The 25,055-nt window shown below is 43.3% G+C and overlaps 1 protein-coding gene and 2 long non-coding RNA genes across 7 annotated transcripts in view; 2 read left to right on the top strand and 1 right to left on the bottom strand.

Moving 5' to 3' along the window:
* Window positions 1-25,055, top strand: part of SMG6 (SMG6 nonsense mediated mRNA decay factor) — a 243,451-nt gene that overhangs the window by 85,778 nt on the left and 132,618 nt on the right. The gene's annotated exons all lie outside the window — the stretch shown is intronic.
* Window positions 2,939-23,972, bottom strand: LOC129527994 (uncharacterized). The gene is made up of 4 exons (XR_008673111.2): window positions 23,863-23,972; window positions 22,300-22,402; window positions 3,339-3,489; window positions 2,939-3,024 (listed from the first exon to the last, which is right to left on the bottom strand). It is a non-coding gene; the product is annotated as an uncharacterized lncRNA (long non-coding RNA).
* On the top strand, window positions 21,959-24,343 carry LOC134757573 (uncharacterized). Its single transcript, XR_010131687.1, has 2 exons — window positions 21,959-22,360; window positions 23,873-24,343. It is a non-coding gene; the product is annotated as an uncharacterized lncRNA (long non-coding RNA).

Genomic DNA, 25,055 nt, shown 5'->3' with positions numbered 1-25,055 from the left:
AAATTAGATAAAACTAGGTTCTAATTCTGATTGTTTACTTGCTGTGTTATGCAAATTACTTAACCATTTCCAAACCTGTTTCTACGTCCAGTACCTTGTGGATGGAAGACATTTAATAAATGTTTGTTGAATTAAACTTTCCTGCCATAGTATGTTCGCCACTGATTGCCAGTGTTTCTCCCCTTCCCATAAAGGAAGATTGTGTTTCTTATTTTGAACTTGAATTTCAAAAGAAGCAACTTAGGTTTTGAGGGTATACCAGTTGTCTTGTTTTCTTTTGACATTACTGATTCTTCTAACTCTTCCTTCATTCCAGAAGAACTAACAACCCGATAGATCAATTAGGGAATATTTAGCTCATCTTGAAAATGCAATTATTTTAGCTTCATAAAATGCATAAATCCCTCAACTAGAGTATGTCTCCATGGGGACAAGAGACTATATAATATTTTAGCAAATTCCTAACAATGTTCAAGGCTAACTCCAAAATTAGATGCTTATTCTCACAAAAAAGGGCCAGAAATTTTGAAAAAGTTAGGTGCCTAATCAGTGATTGATTGATTGATTTTCTAAGGTCTGAAAATGTATAAAGAGTTTAGGCAAGTAAGAAATTAACAGGTTGTTGATTTAAAAAAATTATGTCTTATAGGTAAGTAATTGTGCCTTGCAAAATGTTAATACCTTAGAATTATATTTTTAAAAAATTCTGTAAGACTTCCATGATGATGAAGTCATCAGAATCCCTTTGAGATGGTAATGTTACAGTAGACTGCTTTGAGAAATCACGGTTTAAATCTTCAGCCTACTTTTCCCCCCCTTTTCTTAGCCCCAAACTGTGGGGACCTCTCTCTCCCTCTGAAGACAGTAGAAAGCCAAATCTGTAAAGAAATTCCTATTACCTCACTAATGCTCTTGACCCCATTCCTTGGATACCTTGGTTGGTCCCTTCCAAGGGAGATTGGGGTAGCTGCTTAACCATCGTGGTACCTGCCATCCAAGTTTCCACCTTGCCCGAGATCCCTGAAGGCCAAAAATTTCTGCCCACTGGGAAGAGGCAGAAATACCTCTATGTGTGCGCTGTTTCTTTAAAAGAAAGTGTAGCGGAAGTGATGCTGCGGGGAACATCTGCACTCAGGGCTGAGGGAGAGCGCGAGATGCACTGCAGCTGGTGTAAGGCCCTGGCAGGCTGAGGCGCTGCTGTCTATAGGGGTTTACTTCTGTCTGCATTGAAACATGGCTTGGGAAGGGGTTGGTGGCCTGCTGCCAGCCTCGGTTAGCCTGCCCTTCTCTTTCCTCTTTCCTCCTCGCCGCCCCCCACCCACCCTCACTCCCCTCCCTCATGCTTTAAAGTCGCATTTCCAGGCCAGACGTAGAATTAATCTCTGGGCACTTCACATTGCTGGCAGCTGAAAGCAGGATGTGGGATCTTTTTTTCTCTCTCTTTCTCTCTCTGCGTCTTGGCTGACTTTTTTACCTCTCGAAGAATTTGGAAGGCCGTGAGATCCCCCCCCCCCCACACAAGTACTGTGGAGTTTTTCAGCGCGCTGATCACCCTGCTGCGGCTTCACCCTAATAGACTTCATATGTTGATGCAGTTGACATCAGTATCAAACTATTTTACATGTGATCTGGTGTATTTCCTGAGGAAATCTGCAAGATATTTATTAAGAACTAATAAAATAAACCTCTCCATGAGTTTTTAGGTAGTTTTCAATTTTTCATGTCTGTCTCGTTTCCTCTTATCAATGAGTTGCTATTTTCTCTCTCTACTCTGACCATCGCAAAAGGAAACAAAAATAAATGTTTTAAACTGTTCCTGAAGGGACAGAGAGAGAATAGTTCTGCCATGATGTATCAGCCGGGACTGTATTTTTAGTGCAGCATTGTAGAAACTAAAAATATCCTGTTATAGTAGATCCTTTTTATAGGTCTGTGTGTGTGTGTGCGCGCGTGTGTGTATGTGTGTGTGTGTTTATAATGTACGCACAAGTGCCTTTGTGCATCAGCAGCCACTCTTCACATTACAGCTGGACTCCATTAGTCCTTGAAAATTAATGTAATCCTAGTTAAGAAAAAAATTAATTACTGTACCAGAGCTGTGTTTTATCCAAAACTAGTGTTAGCTCCCTAGCTGGCAGCTTAGTTTGAGAGGCTCCAGGGCCCCGTGGAGTTGTGGCTTTGGTATCGCAGCATTGGCTGCTGTGTTTTTCCTGTCGAGAGCATTCCTCAGTTCTTTAGGGCTAGACATGTGGCATGCAGAAAGTAACCACAGACCCCTCTGCCTCAGTGAAATATTATGTTCCAGTCTGGTCATCCCCCAAAATGGTGTCCCTCACAGGTTTCACTCACCTGCCATAGCAGGTTTTCTTATCAGGTTTCTTTCCAAGAGAGCTACTTCGACAGCAGTATCTCTGTTCATGTTCTTGAGAGGAGAAATAACATTTATCAAAGTCCAGGAGACACATGGAATTTAACCAGGAGGATTTTGCATGGACAATTAAGAATGACAGTCACATTTTGCCCTTACTTTTTGTTTAAGGATTTGACTAGTTTGTTTAATATACACCTTTTATTATAAATGAGTGTGTCAGCGTTGACTGCCGGTTTCTAGTCAGACTTCTCAGCACCAGCCCTGGGTGAGGGGCTGACTGGCTCAGCATGTGAGTAACGTCTCCAGCTTTGTCATCAGTGTTCTGGGAAGAGATACGGGGCACAGCCGAGAAGCCGTTGCCATCCACCTCGCCTTCACTCGGCAGCTCTTGTGCAATTGCCTGCTTCGTTGTTGTTTGTTTTTCTTCTTCGGGAGCCTGGATTGGGGTGGGGGATTGAGAGTGGGGTAGGTAGGAAGATTGCTGTTTCTTTGCTGGTCAGACTCTCCAGGCTCTCTGCGGAGAGTCCAGGCAGGATCTGTCTGACTTGGATTGCAATTCTCTTTTTCTGCTGAGCTGGGGCGTGGGCAGCCTAGGCCTGTGTAACTCGTGACAGGCCTCCCAAAGTGCCATGATGGCATGGATCCTCGTGGAGCTGTTGAGAACAAAAACAGGGTTAGTGACCTTTTGTTTCTTTTTGGGCATGGGTTCTGAGACTTATCTCTGGGCCTTATGTTCCTGGTAGTGACTCTAGGTCCCCCGGTCCTCTCCCCATCATCCCCTGGCTGACAAATGGTTGAGCTCTCAGCTTCCTGTACTTGATCCCCAAACAGTGTAGTTCAGTAAAAGTAGTAATTAGGCCTTTTACAAATTTATTTTATTAGTGAAGAGAGTTGGTAGGTAATGGGCTGTAATTCTAACACAGCCAGTTTGGAGATTAATAAAAAATTTTAAAAGAGCAGTTTTTACCAGAGGCAGTGGGCCCGTTATTTCAAGTTCTCGGCTGAGCCGAAATCAGAGTGGCGTGGGATCCATGGTAGACTTTGTTGCTGGGAGGATGCAAAGCCACGTTCCTTGTTGTTACAGTCTGTGCAGTGCCCATCCTTGAGGGTGTTTTACCCTGGCATTGGAAAAAAGGAAACCTTGTTTTCCAAGAACTCTGCTCTCTCTCAGCTTGATAAGCATTTAAAAATAAAAGCTGCACAATTGAAATTGGCAGTGCATCCTCATTCTTTTGTCTCTCTGTTTATTTTTTTCCCTCATCCCTCAACATGTGTGCTACAGCCCATGGTTATTACACCCTCAAGAATGATGGCCTGGAACTCAGCAAACTCGCACCAACGTCTGCCCGCCCTGCATTCTGTTGTTTGAAGCTGGCTGCGGCATCAGGGCCTAGCGCTGAGAGGCCGGGTGGATCAGCCTCCACAGCTCCATCTGTGGCACATTTCCCTTCTCCTCTGAAGCTGCTGCTTGGAATTTTGAGCTTCTCCAGAATCCTGATTGTCAGCTCAATCTTTCTTGTTAGTTTTTGTAGTTAACTTAATTGATTTGTTTACCTCTCCATTGGAGGAGCTCAAAAAGAAAGTGCTTTGGCACTCAGCAGAGCAGTTCTGCCTCTTGAAAAGATTCTTCTGAGGTAGAGTTTTATAATACTGACCCAGAGAAGAAAAAAGATCCTGTGGTTTAGGCCAGGGTGACTGTAAGTCCTGGTTTGCCCAGGGATGGATCCTATTTATGAATTACTCATAGCACACCCCTTCACTCTCGGAAGTATCCCAGTTTAGGCGATAAATTTTAGCATCATGCTAGCTTAGATGAATTCAGCAAGAAATAACAGATAACCCACTCACTACAAACTGTTAATTCTTTGTCTAGAAATGTAATGGCTTTGTGAGGCAGCGCCAAACCCTGCCCTGAGCATTGCATGCAGATTCCACTGGAGTCATGCACATGTGACCTCAGAAGGCATTGCTGTGTTTCTGGCTCTGTGAGTGTGGACTGGCCTTCCCGCTTGAGTAGGTCCCGGTTAAGCCAATTTTGAAACACCATGTCACTTATTTGAGCATTCCTGGTTATCACTGCCTAGTTGGTTGAGTCAGAACCTGGAGTTAGTTTGGTAGGGTGTGGTTTCAGGTTTGCAGACATCCCTGGTTGATGCCTATGAAGGGTTGGTGCCTGATGTAACTGAATAGGGTGTTACTTCAGGTTAGTAGTCCTTGTTTTCTCTTGACTGGTTGGACTGAACCTGGTATTACTGTTTACCAAAGAATATTTTTGGTTTGAAAACTGAAGGTCAGCAGTTCGCAAGTGCCGAACGTAAAGCCAACTCTGTGGTTTGTCTTGTGCCACTGGGCCAGCAGCACTGCAGTCCTGATCGATTGATCTGCAGCAATATAAAACCACGACAGCAACTGCCAGACAAAACTCCATCTCACCCCATTTCCCTGTCCAACCTGTCTCTCTGCCCAGATCCCCTTTCTTTTTCCTCGTATGTCTATCTCACTCTTGCTTATGTATTTCACTTTTTTGGGTCTATCTTTTTCCATCTCCCTGTCTCTTTCCATAACAGTTTTAATAATGTTTTAGTTAGTTCCAGCCTTTTCCCTGAATGGATCCCATTGGAAAATGCATTTGAAAGGAAACAGTTATACACTTCCCTTCCTTTGAAACTCTGTTGGCACCTTTTCCAGTGCAGTAAACCATACAACGTGTATTTTCAAAGTTTCCAAACACAGACATGCTGGCGTTAAATTTATGAAAAAATATTCAGCTATATGGTAACTGTGACTTTCAGAGATGCTGATCAGGTTTGAAATTGGTACTGACTTCTGGAGCTCCAGCAGGTTTTCAGATCTCTGTGGGAAATATAACCGAACGGCTCTTGGGGAGTCTGTGATGCTTGGAGCCTTGGCTTTTGATTGGCAGGTTGGGCAGGAAGAGTTGGAGCAAGAGATGTGGATGTGGGGATCCCCAGCCACACCCAGAGGGAAACAGGGAAAGTCAGTGAGTCAGTGAAGAATATGGCATAGCCGTGTTGGGCACAGTAACAGAATGTATATTCCTTCTCTGCGTCTATGCATAGAAGGTAAACTACTTTCTGTTTATTCCAGCCAAGACTGAAGGTCAAAGAACGCCCTTTTTTTTTTTTTTTTTTTTTTTTTTTTTTTTTTTTAATTAGATGGAGTCTCGCTCTGTCTCCCAGGCTGGAGTGCAGTGGCATGATCTTGGCTCACTGCTAGCTCCACATCCCGGGTTCACGCCATTCTCCTGCCTCAGCCTCCCGAGTAGCTGAGACTACAGGTGCCCACCACCACGCCCGGCTAATTTTTTGTGTTTTTAGTAGAGATGGGGTTTCACCGTGTTAGCTAGGATGGTCTCGATCCCCTGACCTCATGATCCACCTGCCTTGGCCTCCCAAAGTGCTGGGATTATAGGCGTGAGCCACCGCGCCCGGCCCAAATAACACCTTTTTGTTATTTTCTTTAGGGTGCCAAGGCTAAGAAGAGTTATTTATTTTCCTTCAAGGCAGTGATGATGTTGCTATTGTTAAAAATGTTTACCTCCCAAAAAATGTTCTGAAGCAAAAATATATATATGTATTAGAATTTGTCTATGTGTTTTTTCTTATTTTTTATGATTGTTAACTTCTTTTTTCTTTCACCTTTGAACTGTTGTCCAGTCTAAGACATCCTGTTATAGCATGTTCTGTGTATCTTTTTTCTATTTTTTTTTTTTTTAATAAAATCCAGCTCCTCCAGGAAGTTTTATGTATTTGAAAGTCAATCGGTTTGACTGAGGTTGGAATTTGGTAGTCAAGCATGGTGATCCTTCTCAAGTACCCCGGCAGTTTGTTCAGGAGATCCTTGGGAATGCTCTTGAAAGAAGCCTTTCAGAAGGGGATTTCTTCCAGATTGCTCAAGCAGAAGCTAATCTGTGTCTTGGCTTACCTCGGTTTAAAAGCTGAGCATCCTGCAGGTCATGTATCCCACTCAGTTAGTTAACAAGGGTTTGTTAAGCACTCATTATGTGTCTTTCTTCTTAGCTCTTAGCTTGCTTTTTTTTTTTTTTTATTATTTTTTTTAAGCTTTTGCCTTTGTTGGCTGCAGACAGCATTTCCAGAAATGCTGTATCTGTTTTCTCTCGGTTTGCTCATCCTCTCTGCCTGTTTCTTGGGTTTCCTCTTTCTCGTGCAGCATCCAATATATCAGCATTAACTAAAGATACTACGTTTGCCCTCCTCTTTCTCTTTCCCCATTAGTATATTGTAAAATCTTGTCGTTTCAACTGTCATCTCTGTGCACCCCCAAAAATTTCTTTACTGCCCTGATCTTTTTCATGAACTTTGGCCCACATTTCTAACTTTTTGTTGTATATTTTCACCTGGAATCGCAAGCTTATTCAAAATTGACTCATCCGTAGCTGGTTTGCAGTAATGCACACCAGTAGTCCCAGCTACTCAAGAGGCTGAGGAAAGAAGATCGCTTGAGCCCAGAAGTTTGAGGCCAAACTGGGCAACATAACGAGACCCCATCTCTTAAAAGAAAAGAAAAAGGTTCATCCTCTCCCTCACTTGTCAGGTTCCCCCCAGGAAGCAAACTCTTAAGATGGATATTTGCATGCAGGAAGCTGGATTGGGGCAGAGGGAGAAATTGAACTGTGTTGCAGCTATAACAAAGGGCTTACCCAGTCCTGCAAGGAGCTCTGGACCTAGGCTAACTCTCCCAAGTACTCCCAAATTGGGTCAAAGGGGCTGAATCTTTATACCCCCTCTCTCTCCCCACCAAGTAGTTGGATGTAGGTTACCTGGGAAGGTGCGGTGATTTGGGGGAAGTGCCTTTCTTTAGCTGAGAACAAGTCTCAGTGAAGGTCTCAGTGAAGGCCTCTTTCTGTACCTCTGTTTTCTGCATATTGCTTGCCTCTCTGCCCCTCTTCCCTGCCTGGCATACAGTAAGGGTTCAGTAAATGGTAGCTTTAATTGTTGTGTCACTTTTGTATACATATATTTTTACAAATAGAGCTATCTTGGCCAGGCACGGTGGCTCACGCCTGTAATCCCAGCACTTTGGGAGGCTAAGGCGGGTGGGTCATTAAGGTCAGGAGTTCGAGACCAGCCTGGCCAACATGGTGAAACTCCGTCTCTACTAAAAATACAAAAATTTAGATTGGGTGCAGTGGCTCATGCCTGTAATCCTAGCACTTTGGGAGGCCAAGGTGGGCAGATCACGTGAGGCCAGGAGTTCAAGACCAGCCTGGCCAACATGGTGAAACCCCATCTCTACTAAAAATACAAAAGTTAGCTGGGGCGTGGTGACACATACCTGTAGTCCCAGCTACTCAGGAGGCTGAGGCAGGAGAATCGCTTGAACCTGGGAGGTGGAGGTTGCAGAGCCGAGATCGCGCTACTGCACTCTGGCCTGGGCAGCAGAGCAAGACTCCACCTCAAAAAAAAAAAAAATTTTAGCTGGGCGTGGTGGCGTGCACGTGTAATCCCAGCTACTTGGGAGGCTGATCTCTTAAACCCGGGAGACAGAGGTTGCAGTGAGCTGAGATGGCGCCATTGCACTCCAGCCTAGGCAGCAGAGGGAGACTCCATCTCACTACAAAACCGGAAAACAAATAGAGCTGTCTTACACCTTACTCTTTTGTTTTGTTTTTTGAGACAAGGTCTCCCTCTGTCATTCAGGTCGGAATGCAGTGGTGTGATCTCGGCTCACTGCAAGCTCCTCCTCCTGGGCTTAACCCATCCTCCTACCTCACCTCCCCAGTATCTGGGACCACAGACACATGCTACCACGCCCAGCTAATTTTAATGGAGTCTCACTTTGTTGCCCAGGCTGGTCTCGAATTCCTGAGCTCAGGCAACCTACCCACTTCAGCCTCCCAAAGTGCTGGGATTACAGGCATGAGCCACCGCACCTGGACATGTTACTCTTTGTAACGGCTATCTATTCCACGATATGTGTGTACCATAATTTTAGTGGTTTTATATTCATGTTTGCAACCTTTTTCTGTCCAAACTATATCAACAGTGAGTTTCATCATTCACATCATCATTTCATGCCTCTTTAAACTTCTTAAGAGATTTTTCACTTTCTTCTTTGATTTATAGTTGATAGCATAAGCAAGTCCTGTTAGACTTCAGCTCCTTGAAGGTCCAGTTTATGTCTGATTCATCTTCAAAAACTAAGTGCCCAGCACAGATCCTTACTTGTAGTAGCCACTTGGTGAATGCTGACTGTGTGAGTATAAAGAAACGAATTGGTTCAGCACCATGTGAAGTACCGTTCAGATCAGCTTCAACACCCAGGCGCTGCAGTAAGCACTTCAGATTTGGTGGGGTCTGTGCTGTGGACCCCTCCCTGTTGGGATTTCTAGGCTAGTGGGGCAGCTTGGTGAATTGTAAATCCTGTACGAGGACAGCTGTGAGCCCACGTACCTGGTGAGTGTTACAGGTAGAAATACTGCCAGAATCCAGAGGAGGAGGCCTGTAGTACAGGTCTGATACATGCTGGATCTTGAAGGAACGACTTAGGCAAGGGAGAGGAAAGACGTAAACTGTGGAGAGTGGGGGTAGGAGAATGGCCATTCAGGAGTGTGGAGGCAGGTTTGCTATTTTGTCTCTTGACTGTGGTCATTCGCCGTCTTTTGATGTGGGACCCTTTATTTATTTATTTATTTATTTATTTTAGAGAGACACGGTCTCCCTCTGTCGCCCAGGCTGGAGTGCGGTGGCACGAACATTGCTCACTGCAGCCTCAAACTCCTGGGCTTAAGCCATCCTCCTACCTCGACCTCCCAAAGTGCTTGGATTACAGGCATGAGCCACCGCACCCGGCAAGTGTGGGGCCCTTTTAAAGAAGCAAGGCAGTGGTCTATAAATAAACCTGTTAGGTCTTTTGAGCCAGGCAGAAGCAGGTCAGTTCTATCCTCTAAATGGAGGAAATCTCACCAAGAAAATAAAGTTGAACTGGTGCTTTAAAAACTGTCTGTTTGGCAGGGGGTTGCTAATCCCACATTTATGGAGCTTTGTTCTCGCTACCAGTGTTAAAATATAAATGTAGCTTTTAAATCCCCTTGCTTTATAGCATACTGTTATACTTTTTGTTGTAGAAATATTCCAAAAATGTGCCTAAATTAAATTTTACAATCTAGACAATTCCCCCTTTATATCCATACATTTGTGTTTATATATGTATATATTTAATTACAGATATTTTAATATATCATTGATCTTTTTAAAACAATCTTTTCTAGTGTATGTCACTTTCTCATTTATCTAGAGTTTTTCTTTAGGACTTTAGAATTCTTCATTCCTCATTCTGGATGGATCGTTCATGATCAGCTGTAAAGCATTTTTGCATTTGGGTTTCTCTGACCCTTAGTCAGAGGTGTCATGTACAGAATGTTGACTAAACAACTGCATTAGATAGCAGGTATCCCTCTATTTAAAGAAACCCATCATGGATAATTTTGAAATAAAACTGATCATTTTCTAACTTAGTGGGGTTTTTTGTTTGTTGTGTTTTATTTTTTGAGTCACAGTCTTGCTCTGTTGCCCAGGTTGGAGTGCAGTGGCGCCATCTCGGCCTCGGCTCACTGCTTCCTGAGTTCAAGTGATTCTCATGCCTCAGTCTCCTGAGTAGCTAGGATTATAGGCATGCACCACCATGCCTGCTAATTTTTTTTTTTTTTTTTTTTTTTTTGTATTTTTAGTAGAGACAAGATTTCACCATGTTGGCCAGCATGGTCTTGAACTCCTAGCCTCAAGTGATCTGCCTGCCCCGGCTTCCCAAAGTGCTGGGATTATAGGCATGAGCCACCGTGCCTGACCTAGTGTTATTTTAATTTAGTTTTATAGATCTTTTTTAAAAATATTTTACTTTCATCTTAATTTGTTTTATTATTATCATTCTCATTATTATTATTATTATTTGAGAAGGTGTCTCACTCTGTTGCCCAGGCTGGAGTGTACTGGCACAGTTTCAGTTCACTGTGACCTCCGCCTTCAGGGTTCAAGCAATTCTCCTGCCTCAGCCTTCCAAGTAGCTGGGATTACAGGCATGCGCCACCACATCCAGCTAATTTTTATACTTGTAGTAGAGAGGGGGTTTCACCATGTTGGTCAGGCTGGTCTCTGGTCTCGAACTCCTGACCTCAGGCAATCCACCTGCCTTGGCCTCCTAAAGTGCTGTGATTACAGGCATGAGCCACTGCTCCCCGCCAAATTTTATTATTTTTTTTTAGAGACAAGATCTTGCTTTGTTGCCCAGGCCAGAGTGCAGTGGTGTGATTATAGCTCACTGCAGCCTTGAACTCCTGGGTACAAGTGATCCTCCTACCTCAGCCTCCTGAGTAGCTGGAACTACAGGAGCATGCCACCTTGCCCAACTAATTTTATTTTTTATCTTTTTTGTAGAGATGGAGTCTCGCTATGTTGCCCAGGCTGGACTCAAGTGATTCTCCAGCCTCGGCCTCCCAAAGTGCTGGGGTTAATAGGCATGAGCCATTGCATCTGGCCTATAGAGCTTCTTAAAACACCATGTATCTATGAATATATAACTTATTCCTATATATGGGTTTTGGAAAAATATTTTTAGAATTTTATATATATATGTATTTTGTCTCACCATATAGATAACTTTAGGTTACTATTTCTGGGGTATCTTTTAACAGCATGTGATAAGAGGCTATGTGTTATAAAAAATATTTTCAGGCTGGGTGCAATGGCTCACGCCTATGCTCCCAGCACTTTGGGAGGCCAAGGCGGGTGAATCAGTTGAGGTCAGGAGTTTGAGACCAGCCTGGCCAACATGGTTAAATGCCACGTCTACTAAAAATATAAAAATTAGCCAGACATGGTGGCACATATCTGTAGTCCCAGCTACTCAAGAGGCTGAGGCACGAGAATTGCTTGAGCTTGGGAGGCAGAGGTTGCAGCGAGCTGAGATTGCGGCACTGTACTGCAACCTGGGTGACAGAGCTAGCATCTGTCTGGGAAGAAAAAAATATATATATATATATACATATATATATGTATACACATATATATTTATCTATATATCTGTAAGATTATTGTTCACTTTTTTCATATACTATCTCTTGCATAGAGTCCATGCTTTAAAAAATTATTTTAGAACTCAGTGCTGAGAAAAAGTTGTTTTTCCTGAAGAATTGATACACTTATTCCTTTCTAATAATGAGAACTATACAGTTATTGGTGTTTCCTCTTTTGCTTTGGCTGACAGGAAATTTTAAGTCCGTTTATGGTAGGCTGTTAACCCATGTGATTGACATTTTTTCCTTTTTCTTGGTCTTGATTCTCTAATCTACTTTAATGTTATCTCATTTTATGTGATTTTGCTGTAAGTTGTCACAAATCTTTTGTGAATTGTGGTATAAAAGAGTAAATATAAAAAATTTTAATCTAGTTTAAAATTAGATACAGGCCAGGTGTGGTGGCTCACGCCTGCAATCCCAGCAATTTGGGAGTAATTGCTGTAATCCCAGCAAGATGGACGGATCACTTGAGGTCAGGGGTTCGAGACCAGGCTGGCCAACATGGTGAAACTCAATTTCTACTAAAAATACAAAAATTAGCCAGACATGGTGGTGAGCACCTGTAATCCCAGCTACTTGGGAGGCTGATGCAGGAGAATCGCTTGATCCTGGGACGCGGAGGTTGCAGTGAGCTGAGATCGCGCCATTGCACTCCAGCCTGGGTAACAAAGCGAGACTCAGTCTCAGAAAAAAAACCAAAAACTAGATACATACAGGTTTCAAACAATGTATATTGGTTTCGGTAAGTGTATAGACAAATTGACCAGTCCAGCAACTGAGTACAAATTTGGAAGGGCTATGTTACTGTTAAGGCAGAGTTTTACTCTGTTGCCCAGGCTGGAGTGTAGTGGCATGATCTCAGCTCACTGCAACTTTTGCCTCCCAGGCTGAAGCGATCTTCCTTCCTAAGCCTCCTGATTAGCTGGGGTTATAGGCACGTGCCATTACGTCTGGTTCATTTTTGTATTTTTAATAGAGGTGAGGTTTTGCCACGTTGCCTAGGCTGGCCAGGAACTCCTGAGCTTAAGTGATTCGCCTACCTTGCATCCCAAAGTGTTGGAATTATAGGCGTGAGCCACCATGCCCAGCTGGAAGCATTATTATTAAAAGGTATGTCGATTCCACAGCTTCTAGGTCAGGAGACTAGCTGGCACCTTAGCACATTTCTAGTCACCTTCATTCATTGCTGCTTTCTCACTTCCTTCCTTGGCATAACTGCTTTTATCTAGCTTATTATTCTCCTGACCTCTACTTTAAAACTAGATGCACCACAGTGGGTGGGGTTGGATGAAGTCATTACGTTCGCAGTTTGGTTTGGACATTGATCATGGATTCTGAGGCCTTGAGGAACCATTTTGGGGTGAGTTTCTGGAGCAGAGTCAAATGAATGTGCAGATCTGGATATTCACAAGGTAACCACCAAAAAATTGTGCCTTATCATTGGTCTTATTGTTCAGTACTGACCCCTCAAAGTTTGTTTGATGACTCTAATCTTTACATTCTGGAAGCTTCCTGAAAAAGCTAACTTCTCAGAAGGCCTCCAAGAGGTCCTTTTTATTCTAGGTACCTTTCTGTCTCACCTGTCTCGGAATTGTTTTATTTTTGGCGTTGTTTACAAACACTGTCAGACTTTTAAAAATCCTTAGCTGGGCATGGTGGCACATGCCTGTGGTCCCAGTTACTTCAGAGGCTGAGGTGGGAGGATTGCCTGAGCCTGGGAGGTCAAGGCTGTGGTGAGCTATGACCATGCCACTCAACTCCAGCCTGGGCAACAGAGCAAGACCCCATCTCTTAAAAAAAATCGTTTAGGAAGCCACAGAATGAAAAGAAATTGAGTTAATTTGTAAAAATGGAAGCAGAACACTTCCCTGCCCCTCTGCCTGCCCTGTCAATGGAGTTTCTCTGAATCAGGGTGTCTGCAGGCATTATCCCTCCCTAATTTTTACTTCTGGCTCAAAGTGCTCCTGAAGCTTCACGCCAGCAGAGGTGGGTTTCAAGGTGTGTGTCTGAATCAGCAGCCAAATCTCTCCTTGCTTTATTAAAAGTGATATAGCTGTATTTCTTCCTCGTGACTGTTAACAGGAAAACTTCCTTCTAGATTGGCTAATGGGTATGCCTCTTAGGAAGCCTCTTTCATATCACTTCTCCTCCACAACCTTAAATAACTTTTGACACAAGACACCTCATATCTGCTGTATGGGATTCCATAGGGACTACCTGTCTTGTTTAATTAAAGACCTGCCATGCTTTTCTACTCTTCCTTTGCTTTTCCTCAAATACTGGGAGAGAGGCAAGCTTCCCAAAACGTCTGGCAAGCAGTGTAGAAGCAGAAACTCTGTCCTGCAAGATCTGCTTGTAACTCTTCCAAATGAGATGCTGGAATGGCAGGCCCTCGTTCTCCTGGGCCCCATTACTAAGGGACTTGTCCAGTGCCAGCATGCTATTCTGCTGGCAGCAGCTCTGTCCTGCCCAAGAGGGGATGTGTATTGAATAACTCTGGGCTCAGACAGTAACCTGTAAGTAACAAAAATATCAATCCAGAGACACAACTAAGGTGGAAATGGCCAAAGTGTGTTTTGACTGGCAACTTACTTATTTATTTATTTTCCAGGAAATCTATTGGAGTACCATTTCTAAAACTGCATGGGTATTTCCTGGAACAAGTGAAGCACCCATTTAGAAGTGTTTTCATTTTTTCTTGTAGAGAGTAGATGGTTTGCTGTCTTTCTTGCCAAGATGTATTGATAGAGCTCCCAGGACATTTCTTGGCCCTGGAGTCCTATATAAAGAAGAAGGGAAAGCCAGGCTGTCCTCTGGAGGGGGCCTAGCACTTCTGGAGATCATTGTCTCACCTGCGGAAGGCAGCAGCTGTGTCGTAATGCTGTACGGAGCTTTGGAATCAACCTGATGGAGGGTGAGAATTCTCTACTCAGCCACTTGCCAGCTGTGTGACCTTGATGACGAAAGTTTACTTACCCTCCCTGAGGCTGAGTTTCTTTGTTCATAAAGCAGGTTATCAGTGCCAATTCTCAGGGGTTTTCTGAGTGTTAGATTAAAATACGCAAAACACCTTGTCCAAGGCTTTGTTACATACTGTGTACTCATGTATGTCTACTTTTCTTTATCAAATTAGCCTCCAGTTATGAACTCTTAACAGTTCAAGTGAAGGGTCAGACTAATGTGTTTCTAAATGTCATTACTCTATTTTTTTTTTTTTTTCCTTTTTCAGACACAGTCTTGCTCTATCACCCAGGCTGGAAAGCAGTGGTATGTTCTTAGTTCACTGTAGCCTTGAACTCCCGGGCTCAAGTGATCTTCCTGCCTTAGCCTCCTAAATAGCTGAGACTGTAGGCACCTGCCACCACTGCAGGCTAATTTTTTATTTTTTTCTGCTAGAGGTAGGGTCTCACTATGTTGCTCAGGCTGGTCTCAAACTCCTGGGCTCGTGTGATCCTCTCCTCTCTTGGCTTCCCAAAGTGCTAGGATTACAGGTGTGAGTCTGTTTTTGACATTCGAATGATTAAGTAGTTTGTTCCTTTTTATTGTTGAATAGTCCTCACTGTGTGGATATACCACAGTTTATTTATCCGTTCACTTGTTGATGGATATTTGGTGTTTTCTCCTCTAGTTTTTAACCTTCATGAGTAAAACTGCTATGAACATTCTTTGCGTGCACGTATGGTTTCATTTTTAGGGAGTAAATACCTGTGAGTGATATAGCTGGGTCGTTTGGTACTTAACTTTTTTTTTTTCCTTTGAGATGGAGTCTCGCTCTGTTGCCCCAGCTGGAGTGCAGCGGCATGATCTCAGCTCACTACAACCTCCACCTTCTGGGTTCAAGCGATTCTCCTGCCTCAGCCTCCCAAGTAGCTGGGGTTACAGGCACCAGCCACCATGCCCGGCTGATTTTTGTATTTTTAGTAGAGATGGGGTTTCACCATGTTTGCCAGGCTAGTCTCGAACTCCTGGCCTCAAGTGATCCACCCACCTTGGCCTCCCAAAGTGCTGAGATTACAGCCATGAGCCACCGCACCCAGCCTGGTGTTTAACTTTTTAAGATACTGCCAAAGTGGTTATAGCATTTAACATTTTTTTTTTTTTTGAATCAAGTCTCACTTTGTCACCCAGGCTGGAGTGCAGTGGCGTGGTCTCGGCTCACTACAACCTCCACCTCCCAAGCTATTCTCCTGCTTTAGCCTCCTGCGTAGCTGGCATTACAGTGCCTGCCACCACGCCCAATATTTTTTGTATTTTTAATAGAGATGGGGTTTCACCATGTTGATCAGGCCAGTCTCGAACTCCTGACCGCAAGCCATCCACCCACCTTAGCCTTCTAAAGTGCTGGGGTTACAGGTGTGAGTCACCGTGCCCGGTCTCATTTAACATTCTTAAAGCAGTGTGTGAGAATTTCAGTTACTTGACATCCTCTCCAATGCTTGTTATTGTTCGTCCATCTGTTCTATTATTGCCATGCTGTTGGGTATGGAGTTGTGTGTGTGATTTTGATCTGCATTTCCCTAATGATTAGTAATGTTGAGCATCTTTTCATGTACCTACTTGCCATCCATATATCTTCTTTGCCCAATTTTTTGTTTATTTTGCTGAGTTGAAAGAGTTCTTTATATACCTCAGTTCTGAGTCCTTTGTCAGATGTATCTTTTACAATTATTTTCTCCCAGTGAGATAATTTTCTGTAGCTTTCCTTTTCATTTTGTCTTTTGAAAAGCAAACATGTTTGATTCCGATGAAATCACCTACTTTTTAGAAAATGTTTGATTTGTAATTACAGATACATTGGCAAAGGGGCTATTTATCAGAGTATTGTAGTTGATGCTGCCAATTAAAAAATAAATATTGGGCCGGGTGTGGTGGTTCACACCTGTAATCCCAGCACTTTGGGAGTTCAAGGCCGGCGGATCACTTGAGCTCAGGAATTTGAGACCAGGAGGTTGGGAGGCCGAGGTGGGAGGATTGCTTGAACCTGGAAAGTTGAGGCTACAGTGAGCTATGATTGCGCCACTGCACTCCACCCTGGGCAACAGAGCGAGAGCCTGTCTCATTCATAAATAAATAAAATTAAATTAAATTGTGTGTATGTGTGTCTGTTTGTATATATCTAGGGCTAGGTGCAGTGGCTTATGCCTTTAATTCTTGCACTTTGGGAGGCTGAGACAGGAGGATCACTTGAGGCCAGGAGTTTGAGACCAGCTTGGGCAACAAAACAAGACCCTGTCTACAAAAAGTTTTTTTTTTTTTCTGTCGTGGGGTTGGGGGAAGGGGAGGGATAGCATTAGGAGATACACCCAATGTAAATGACGAGTTGATGGGTGCAGCACACCAACATGGCACATGTATACATATGTAACAAACCTGCACGTTGTGCACATGTACCCTGGAACTTAGAGTATAATAAAAAAAAATAAGGAATACAGGGCTTAAATTCACATTTTTAAAAAAGGTATATGCAGGTTGAATCCCTTTTAGTCTCTACTTTTCAGCAAAGTTTACCTAAAATAAAATTCATTTACTGCTGACACTTAAAAAAAACAAAAAGTTTTTTTTGTCCGGGCACGGTGGCTCACGCCTGTAATCCCAACAGTTTGGGAGGTCGAGGTGGGTGGATCACTTGAGGTCAGGAGTTCAAGACCAGCCTAGCCAACATAGCGAAACCCGTCTCTACTAAAAATACAAAAAGTAGCTGGGTGTGGTGGTGGGCACTTGTAATTCCAGCTACTCGGGAGGCTGGGGCAGGAGAATCGCTTGAACCCTGGAGGCAGAGGTTACAGTAAGCTAAGATTGTACCACTACACTCCAGCCTGGGTGACAGAGTGAGACTCCGTCTCAAAACAAACAAACAAACAAAAAAAACAAACCTTTTTTTTTTTTTGAGACAGAATCGTGCTCTCTTACCCATGCTGGAGTGCGGTGGCGCAATCGCAGCTCACTGCAACCCCGCCTCCCGGGTTCAAGCGATTCTCCTGCCTCAGCCTCCCGAGTAGCTGGGACTACAGGCACACGCCACCACACCCGGCTAATTTTTGTATTTTTTGTAGAGATGGGGTTTCGCCACGTTGGCCCACAGGCTGGTCTCGAATTCCTGGCTTGACTCAAGTGATCATCCGCCTCAGCCTCTCAAAGCGCTGGGATTACAGGTGTGAGCCACTGTGCCTGGCCTACAAAAATATTTTTTTTAAAAATCAAAATTAAATCTTTTTTATTTTTATTTATTTATTTATTTATTTTTATTTATTTTATTTTATTTTATTTTTTCGAGACAGGGTCTTGGTCTGTCACCCAGGCTGGAGTGCAGTGACATAATCACTCCACAATACTGCAGCCTCAACCTCCTGGGTCTCACACTGTATTGCCTGGGCTGGTCTCGAATTCCTGGGCTCAAGTGATGCTCCCACCTCAGCCTCCCAAAGTGCTGGGATTATAAGCATGAGCCACCATGCCTGGCCAAAAATAAATACCTTAATATCCATCTGATTGATGATCCAAAGCAACACCGAAAATGCCTAAGTAGTTTCCTTTATGAAGAAAACAGTACTCAGACTCACGTTTGAAGCCGCTTTTTCCTCTGACTGCCCTTTCTTGAAGAATGTGCATACCATTGGTTTGAGATGTGTACCCTATTTTTGAGAAGCAAGAACATTTTTTAACTGCTCGCTCAGTTTCTGCAATTCATTCATCATCTTTCTTCACTTTCTCATCACCTTCACTTTGTGCTGCTTGCCATGGAATTTACTGATCCAGTGATTCACAGCCTCGATGATGAAGTTCTCTTGCTATACTCCTTATTCTTTAGACAGAAGTTCTGTCTTCAGTGAACTTTCCCTTTTTTTTTTTTTTTAATTTATTTTATTTTCCTTCTGGTTGCCCCTGACAGTTTCTTGTTTAAGCCTGGTGAGGAGCCACAACTGGGCATCTCCACCAGCTCGGGCCAGGCAGCAGAAGATGAGAACAAGGGGCTCCAGCATCTGGACAGGGTAATCAGCTACTGTTAATTGAGAAAGTATCCCCCAAGTGACTGAGTAACCCTTTTCTGTGTAAAACTTTCTGGAATGCTGTGTCAGATCTTCTTCGGTTTTATTTGGGTTTACTTTTTTTGTTGTGTTTACTTGTTTAAAGCTTTTTATTTTGAAATAATTACAGATTCACAGGAAGTTGTTTAAAAAATGTACAGAGAGGTCTTATGCACCCTTCACCTGTCCTTCCCCATTTTTCATGTCTTGCATAGCTTTAGTATATATCAACATCGTGAAATTGACATTGGTATCCACTGACTTTAATCAGATTTCACAAGTTATCTTGCACTTGTGTGTGTGTGTGTGTGGTTCTGTGCAATTTTATCACACATGTAGCTTCATGTAACTATTACTGTAATCAAGATGCAGAACTTTCCCAACACTCAAAGCTCCTTCCTGCTCTATGCTTTAGAACCATCCCTACCGCCTTTCAGCCCCCAATCCTAACCCCTGGCAACCACTAATCTGTTTTCCATCTCTATAAATATATTATTTCAAGAATATTATATAGATGGGATTGTACAGTATATAACCTTTTGAAGCTGGCTTTTCACTAAGCATAATTTCCTGGAGTCTGTCCAACTCACTGCACGTATTGGTTGTTCATTCCTTTTTATTGCTGAGTAGTATTCCCTGTATTCCCCTGGTACGGATATTCCACAGTTGTTTAACCATTCACCTGTGGAAAGACATTTGGGTTGTTTCTAGTTTGGGGCCATTACGAATAAAGCTGCTATGAACATTTACATACTGGTTTTTTTTCTAAACGTAAGTTTTCATTTCTTCAGGATAAAGCCCCAGAGTTCAATTGCTGGATCATATCATAAGTGCATTTTTAGTTTTAGAAGAAACTGCCAAACTCTTTTCCAGAGCAGCTATACCATTTTACATTCCATCAGCAATGTACATGTGATCCGATTTCCCAGCATCCTTACCAATATTTGGTGGTGGTACTGTTTTTTATTTTAGCCATTCTGATAGATATGTAATGAGATCTCATTGTAGTTTTATTTTCCATTTCCCTAATGGCTAATTATATTGAACATCTTTGCTTGTGCTTATTTTCTATTTGTATATCCTCTTTGATGAAATATCTGTTTGTTTTTTTTTGCCCATTTTCTAAATGTATTGTTGTTTTCTTACTGTTAAGTTTTGAGAGGTTTTTTGTTTTTTGGTTTGTGTTTATTTTTCTTTATGTGTTGTTTTTTTGAGACAGGGTCTCTGTCACCCAGGCTGGAGTGCAGCGGCACTGTCACGGGTCACTGCAGCCTTGACCTCCCAGGCTCAAGTGATCCTCCCACTTCTGCCTCCCAAGTAGCTGGGACTACAGGCAAATGTTACCACATCCAGCTAATTAAATTTTTTTTTTTTTTTTAGAGACACAGTCTTGCTATGTTGCCAGGGCTGGTCTCAGACTCCTGGGCTCAAGCAATTCTCCCACCTTGGCCTCCCAGCATGCTGGAATTATAGGCATGAGCCACCGCGCCTGGCCAGGTTTTAAGAGTTTTATATATAATCTGGTTACTAGTTCTTCGGCAGATATGTGGTTTACAAATAGATTTTCCTAGCCTATCATTTGCCTTTTCATCTTTTTACAGGGTCTTTTGCAGTGCAAAAGTTTTTAATTTTTATGAAATCCAGTATATCAGTTTTTCCTTTTATGGATTGTACTTTTGGCATTAAGTCTTAGAACTCTTAGTCCTAGGTCCTGAAGATTTTCTTCCATTTTTTTTCTAAGAGTTTTATGGTCCTATGTTTTATATATAAGTCTTTGATCTATTATGAGATAATTTTTGTATAAGTGTGAAAGTTAGGTCAAGGTTTTGTTGCTTTGTTTTTTTGCATACAGATGTCTAATTGCTTCAGTACCATTTGTTGAAAAGATATTCCTCCTTTTAATTTTATTTTAGAAGAGGTGGGGTCTTGCTATGTTGTTTACATTAGTCTCAAACTCCTGATCTCAAGCAGTCCTGCCTTGGTCCCCTAGATTGCTGAGATTATAGGCATGAACCACCATGCCCGGCCCCTTTCTTCATTAACTTAACATCAGGGAGAACGATTTCTCCCGCTTTATTCTTTTTCAGAATTGTTTGAAATGTTCTACATCCTATGCTTTTCCAGATAAGCTTTAGAATAAGCTTGTCTTTATCTACGTGAGACGTTCCTAAGATTTTGATAGCTGTTGCGTTAAACCTATAGATCTATTGTCTACATAAAACCTTCCTAAGATTTTGATAGCAATTGCATTAAACAATTAACTGACATCTCTACAATGCCGAGTTGTTCAGTTCATGAACATGGTAACTCTCCCCAGTTTTTAGGTTGTCTTTTATTTTCTGGGTTTTGTTTTTTTGAGACAGAGTTTGTCACCCAGGCTGAAGCGCAATGACGCATTCTCGGCTCACTGCAACCTCCGCCTCCTGGGTTCAAGCGATTCCCCTGCTCCTGCCTCAGCCTCCCGAGTAGCTGGGATTACAGGCACACGCCGCCACGCCCAGCTAATTTTTGTATTTTTAGTAGAAACAGGGTTTCACCATGTTGGCCAGGCTGGTCTCGAACTCCTGATCTCAGGTGATCTGCCTGCTTCAGCTTCCTGAAGTGCTGGGTTTACAGGCGTGAGTCACCATGCCTAGCTTTGTCTTTGATTTTCATCAGCATTTTCAGATTTTTAGCATAGCGTTTCCGTACGTTCTGTTAGACTTATACCTGAATATTTCATTTTCTTTGTCACTATTGTAAACGATGGCATGTTTTTCATTTTGGCTTCTACACAGTCATCATCTCTGAGCTCTTTGTGCAGCACTGTGGTTGGAGTAGTCTGAGCTTTTCATGTTCATAGCAAAGGAGAGAGGAGCAGTGGGAGTGTGACGCTTGAGTCACGGGCGTGTGAAAATCAGATATGCAAACAGTGTGGGCATGAGAGCAGACAGAACTGGATTCAGATCCCAGCTCTGGCACTTTCTAGCCTTGTGTTATTGGACAGGTCATTTAGTCTCTCTCAGCCTGTTTCCTCAAATGTCAAAAAGGAGAATAATACTTAGGCAATCCTTTTGTAAAGCTTTGAGATAATATATATAAATATTCTTTGCCTAACATAGGTCTCAAAATGTCTTAGTTATTATGTCTGGCCACAGTGGAATCATGTCATTCATGGTTAGATCCAAAGTGAGAGAGGCAAGTGTGCCTACTATTATGAGCAGCAAATGTTTCTTGAACCTCTCTGTGGTGCTGATTTCCAAGGATGTGAAGTCTTGACATAGCTCTTGCCCTCAAGGGGCTTATAATTCTGTTGAGGAAACCTACCCTATGAATAACAATTCCAGGACAAGGTATTGCTTGTTAAGTTCCAAATAGGTGGGCAGACAGTGTGAGTGCGTCAAAGAACCTTCTCTGGGTTTTGTTTGCCCTTTTGTACCCTGTCCATTGAGGTGGCTTCTGGGTGTTGTTGATGAGAGAATGTGTGGAGGTGGGAGAGGGTGTGTACAGATTTAGGGGAAGGGTGTCATGTGGGAATATGTAATTAATTTTTATACTTTCCCCAGTAAACCATCGACCCTTTTTATGATGTCATGAGGGATTCCTTAATTTTGCAGCTGCTTCCTGATTACGTCAGAGAGGAGCCTGTCACCCCACAGCCTGGAGCTGTACTCATACAAGAATTGGAAACAAATGAAGTGCCGAATATCTAATGGCTTCCACAGGGAGCGCCAGTTCAGACTTCCCAGGCCTCCTCTTGCTAGGTCTTCCTCAAGTATTTCTGACCCCCTGAAGTGTCTTTGTTCTGGAAAGACAGGACTTGGCCCAGAGCCAAGAGGGAGGGAGCCTGGAGACTCCTTGACACATACCTCTCTCCCTCCAGGTGTTTTGCAGTCCTGAGTTTCTTCCCCCTTACTTGGATCTTGTTTGGTGAGTTGTTACTCTTCTTGAGTTGTCAGGATCCTCTGGAACCTGCCGAGAATACACGTGAGAGTCTTTGACCTGCTCCAGCAGTCTTCACCCCCACATACCCCCTCAAAAGCATTATCTCCAGCCTCTTTTGATTTTTCTTTCTTGTTTTTTTTTTTGTTTTTTTTTTCTTTTGGTAGAGACAGGGTCTTACTCTGTTGCTCAGGCTGGTCTTGAACTACTGGGCTCTCAAGCAGTCCTCCTGCCTCAGCATCCCAAAGTGCTGGGATTACAGGCGTAAGCAACCGTGCCTGGCCTCTTTTGATTTTCTTTCTGCGGTAATTTTCATATCTGTGCACTGCTTTTCATTCCCTCTTCTACCTCTATTATAAGAAGATGTTACCCTTACTTGGCATTATAAACTTTATGAGTGCTTTACATGTAATTTCGCTTGCTTCAAACAAGTTCATGCTCTCTTAGCTTCCCAACTGGTCTCCCTCATTGTTACCTTTTTCCAGCTACCCTAATTAGTCCTAAATGCTTTAGCTAGATTAATCTTTATAAAATATTCACTCATTGCTTCATCCAAGAACCTTGAGTGAGTGCTCCCTCACTGTTGAGTCAAGTTCGTGTTCCCTGTTCTGGCATTGCAGGCCCTATACTTTGTGGTTCCAGGCAGAGCACAGCACACACAGTACTTGCGTGCCTCAAGTAGTACATGTGGTTCCCCCTGCATCCACCAACTCCATCATTGTTCGTCTCTTCCAGCCCACCTTAGAAATGGTCTCTTCTGGCCGAGCATGGTGGCTCATGCCTGTAATCCCAGCACTTTGGGAGACCGAGGCAGGTGGATCACTTGAGTCCAAGAGCTGGAGACCAGCCTGACCAACATGGTGAAACTGTGCGTGCCTCTAATTCCAGCTACTCGGGAGGCTGAGGTGGGAGGACTGCTTGAACCCAGGAGGCAGAGGTTGCAGTGAGCCACGATTGTACCACTGCACCACTCCAGTCTGGATGACAGAGTGAGAATCTGTCTCAAAAACAAAGGTCTCTTCCATGAAACCTTCTCTGTTACATGCTAGCTGAAATGGTTTCCTCACCCTCTGGTGACATAAACATCTTACTTTCATCTTCCTTATGATATGTAGTACATTGTCTTGAATTATAGTTACTTGAGTATGTATGTATTCTTCCTGTCTTCCTTATTAGATTATCTTCTTCTCCCAGACAGGATCCTACTTTCCTTTATATCCTCCACAATTGGGCACTCAAGTGTTTTCGGAATTAATGGGAGAAGTCATTTTGTTAGAAGATTGGGATTTCCTTTGCCCCCATATTTCCCTACTTTCAGAAGAGCTTTAGAAGAAAATCCAAAGGGAACACTGACAGCGAGGGCTCCTAGGGAGGAAATTACCTTCCACCTTCTTCTGTCTTGTCTTGTTGCATTAGGCCGTTCTTGCATTGCTATAGACAAATACCTAAGACTGTATAATTTATAAAGTAAAGAGGTTTCATTGACTTACGGTTCTGCAGGTTGTACAGGAAGCATTTCGGCTTCTAGGGAGGCCTAAGGAAGGCTACAATCATGGCAGAAGGCGAGAGGGGAGCAGGCACTTTACATGGCGAAAGCAGGAGCAAAGAGTGGGGCAGTCCCACCTACTTTTCAAGGACCAGATCTTGCAAGAATTCAGCCACTACCACAGAGACAGCACCCAAGCCCTGAGGGATCCACCCTACCATCCAGACACCTCCCACCAGGCCCCATCTCCAGCAGTGGGGATTACAATTCGACGTGAGATTTGGGTGGGGACAAATATTCCACCATGTCACTTGGCTGTATCAGTTTAGGGAAATGTTATGACTTGCTTTACACTCAGTCAGCTTCTGTTTTGCCATTGTGCATGAATAATTTGCTTGGGTGTATTAGTGCCTGATTCTGCTGACTCATTCGTTCTGCTCCTCAGGGAATAAAATGATGAAAAGACATCTCTGCCTTTGCTCTGAGATTTTGTTTTTGTCTCGTTCCTATACAGCGACTGCTTCCTCTACCTCCTCTTCAGCTAGCAGCTGCCACGGGGAACTCTGTGGCTCAAGCAGCAGCAGTTGAAAGATGCTCTCACTGCCCACTTCCTGTAGACAAGGAGGTTTTGGTGGGCTGCTTAGGAACTGTGCCAGCCTTGTGTCTGACTGGTAACTGACTCATGAGAAAAGCAGCCTTATGTCGGAAAGATAAGGGCCAACAAATTGCCTCCAGGTGGTGGTAGTTTGGAGGTGACTGACCATGCATTTCCTTTCTTTGGGAGGAGACAGTGGGGAGGGAATTGGTGAATAAGTGGTCTTGCCTGCATTTTTCTCCAGCTCTTAGTGAAGCAGCCAGGCAGATAGTTGGTTCTCTGGGCTAGAATGGCTCGTGGATCCCAGTGCCCTCAGAATCCCTTCTGCTGCTATCAGAGCATTAGACTTATGTGTCATCCATCCTGTGTCTTCTCTTCATTACTCTTCTTATGCTCTTGCCAGGAAACTGGCTGTGTGCACCAAGGGAACTCTGATAGTTCCATCGCTGCCACATTTTTCTGTGACCAACCAAACTCCATCCCACTGGTACTGGTTTCCTTCAAATCTCTCCCTGATGGCAACACTGGAATTGATCAGAAGCAGTGGTTCTGAACCACCATCCCTTGGCTCGGCATAGAGGGCCCAGGCAGGTGGGCCTGCC

The sequence above is a fragment of the Gorilla gorilla genome, chromosome 19, assembly GCF_029281585.2.
Source record: "Gorilla gorilla gorilla isolate KB3781 chromosome 19, NHGRI_mGorGor1-v2.1_pri, whole genome shotgun sequence".
Lineage (NCBI taxonomy): Eukaryota > Metazoa > Chordata > Mammalia > Primates > Hominidae > Gorilla > Gorilla gorilla.
This window is presented reverse-complemented; position numbering and strand designations above follow the sequence as displayed.